Here is a 2,834-nt window from a genome sequence, read left to right on the forward strand (position 1 = left end):
AGGGACAGAACCAATTGCCTTCCTCACCTGGGCGAATGCTCAACATTTAAGCCTGAATTGAGGTTTTGCGAAGCAAGGCGCCATGGAACAAAAGGTAGTTAGAAGTAGATCTCAAATGTTGGAAAGGGTGCAGCAGATTTATTATGGTCGTGTTGTCCAATTAGAGGACACCAAAGCAAATCCCTAATTCTGCAGGGAGTTCCGACAATAGTCGCCTCTTACGATACACGCAGTGGGTAACATACGGTGTGTTCTTTTCTTGATCCCCGACCTATATGGGTGTTGTTATAATGATTTCAAAATAACAAAACAAATATATAAAGTACACGTAGCTGGTGATATTGACTATCGTACTATACATGATTTATCATACCCTTTTTCATCATTTTATCCTTACCCCGGCAGGTTAGGTAATGAAAAACATGTTTGCGACTGCGTGTTGTTCTCCACCTTGTAATGGTTTTTTTTGTCTTTTTTGTGTTCTTCGTGGATGAATAAATGTTATCAAAATGTATCTGCTGTCCCAAATTGCAACATTAGGGATCTTGATTGTTTTTGTTTTTTTACATCCTATAACGTTTTCGTTTCATAGAGCCTTGCTTGGCAATACCTCACAAAGCCTCCCAAAACACACACGCATACACTACACGCATGCATCTTGCACACAGAAGCTGACGACTGTTGATGGGACGTTAAACAATACTAAACCAAACCAAACCAAACTATCACAAGGAGGCAAATCACCAATATAACGCCTGCAGCAAACGTACGTACAAACACATTACATGCGCATACATCACACAAATGAAAGCACGTTCTTCAAGTAACCAGAGTTGTTACATAGTACGCACTTCACCAGTGCACAAACAAACATCTCTCAGTTGACTGATACCACCGATCTTGGTTTGATTTATTTAGAGTCCTGTAATCTATTGACTTTCATGAAACAGACACAGGTTGAAAAGATCGGCGTATCTTATCACTGATTATAACATTAATTCAAATCCTTATACTTGTGTAGCTTTATTGCAATATGAATATGTGAATTACAACAAACGCACGCTCTTGGGTTTGCTCGCTCAGACAGACATTGGCCAAATCTCCATAAAAAGGACCATCCTGCATGATACGCATACATTATTTGATTACTTATCAATCACCTGTCTCCGGGCTTCAAAGCACTGAGAATGTGCAACTTTTCAAGCTAGAAAAGAAAACTTGCAAAAGATATTAAACCATTGGCACATGGCAAAGCGTTTAGAAATGTATATAAACGAACTGAAAATATTTATTTGTACTCATTTCATTTTATTGAGTATAATATCAGTGTGAACACGTTGATGCATTTTGCCTCTCACTGCGTAGCCGGTATCATTACACTACTCACAAGGTATGTTTGTAGTAACGGCGGTACAAAAAATATCTAATGAGAAATTATTGATTGCAATACCTTTAGTTTTTCATAGCTATTTGGTTTTGGCGCCACTGACTCAGACACCGTGAATCCGCAATTATAATGCCGATCTAAGCAACCTCTTATTTGGGTCTTGGTAGCTAGGTGCCGACACATGTAGCTTATCACATTCTGTATCTACTGATCAAACTGTGAATATATGCATCCCAATCGATATTAAGCAGCATTTTTCTGTGAACATTCTAAGTATTTAATGATATATGACTGTACCTATGTTACTTTGATGTACCTATGTTACTTTGATGAACCTATGTTACTTTGATGTACCTATGTTACTTTGGGCACGCTTAGTTGTATTAAGGATCCCCGTACCACTGCCAGAATATGTGACTAAGTATAAGATTGATTATTCTCTCATATCCGGTCATGTAAGATAACGCTGGCCAAGTTAGATAAACATGCTTGCTGAGTCTATCTTACATGGGCTAATCACATCGCATAGTTTAAAAAAACAAAGGGGAGCAACTCCCAACTCCCAATGTCAACAACTTACGCCCGACGCTGTATTTATTAATTGTATCTATAATTTGATTTATATTAATTAATTACATGATCAGTCATGAAATAAAAATTTGACAACAAAAACATATATATATGTGTGTTTTTTAAGAGTATATAGTCATTACGGAATTACTATAGGTACTGACNGCGATGAGGTTCAAAAATGGCGCTAAGAAAATGCCGTATGGAAAATAAAAAGGTTGAATAACAACTAAACCATAGAGTTATCATGGAAATGTTTTGCTTTTATGCGTGCAACGACATTGCGGTTTGAGGGAACGGAGAATTCATTTCTACTGGTTTTTGGTTTTTCAAACCACGGAGAAAATATTTTAAAAACTTGAAGGCGACCGTCTGTGGGCATTGAGAGGTAAATTATTTGTTTTTAATGGTAGTTATGAGAGAAAAATACTCTTACATATGTTACGATAGGTGGATAGAGAATTTCTCCCTCGGGAATCATAGTCGGTTTAAAACCCTGGCAAAGCCATGGGTTTTACCCCAATTTATGAGCCCTTCGGGAGGAAATCTCTATCCACCTCTGGTACATAGGGAAAAGTCTTATAATCACATTATTTTATTGCCGGTGCACATTTATAAATTTCAGAAACTTTATGACAGTTAAATGTACATGTAATTTGCATTAGTAAGCAGCAAATCACCACAAAACACATGTAAACTGTCATTAATACATACAAAAGCAAACACACATACACACACATACACACACACCCACCCACACCCACACACACCCACACACACCCACACCCACACACTCACACTCTCTCTCTCTCTCTCTCTCTCTCTCTCTCTCTCTCTCTCTCTCTCTCTCTCTCTCTCTCTCTCTCTCTCTCTCTCT

Source organism: Mizuhopecten yessoensis, unplaced genomic scaffold (genome assembly GCF_002113885.1).
Source record: "Mizuhopecten yessoensis strain PY_sf001 unplaced genomic scaffold, ASM211388v2 scaffold9561, whole genome shotgun sequence".
In the NCBI taxonomy this organism is placed as follows: domain Eukaryota; kingdom Metazoa; phylum Mollusca; class Bivalvia; order Pectinida; family Pectinidae; genus Mizuhopecten; species Mizuhopecten yessoensis.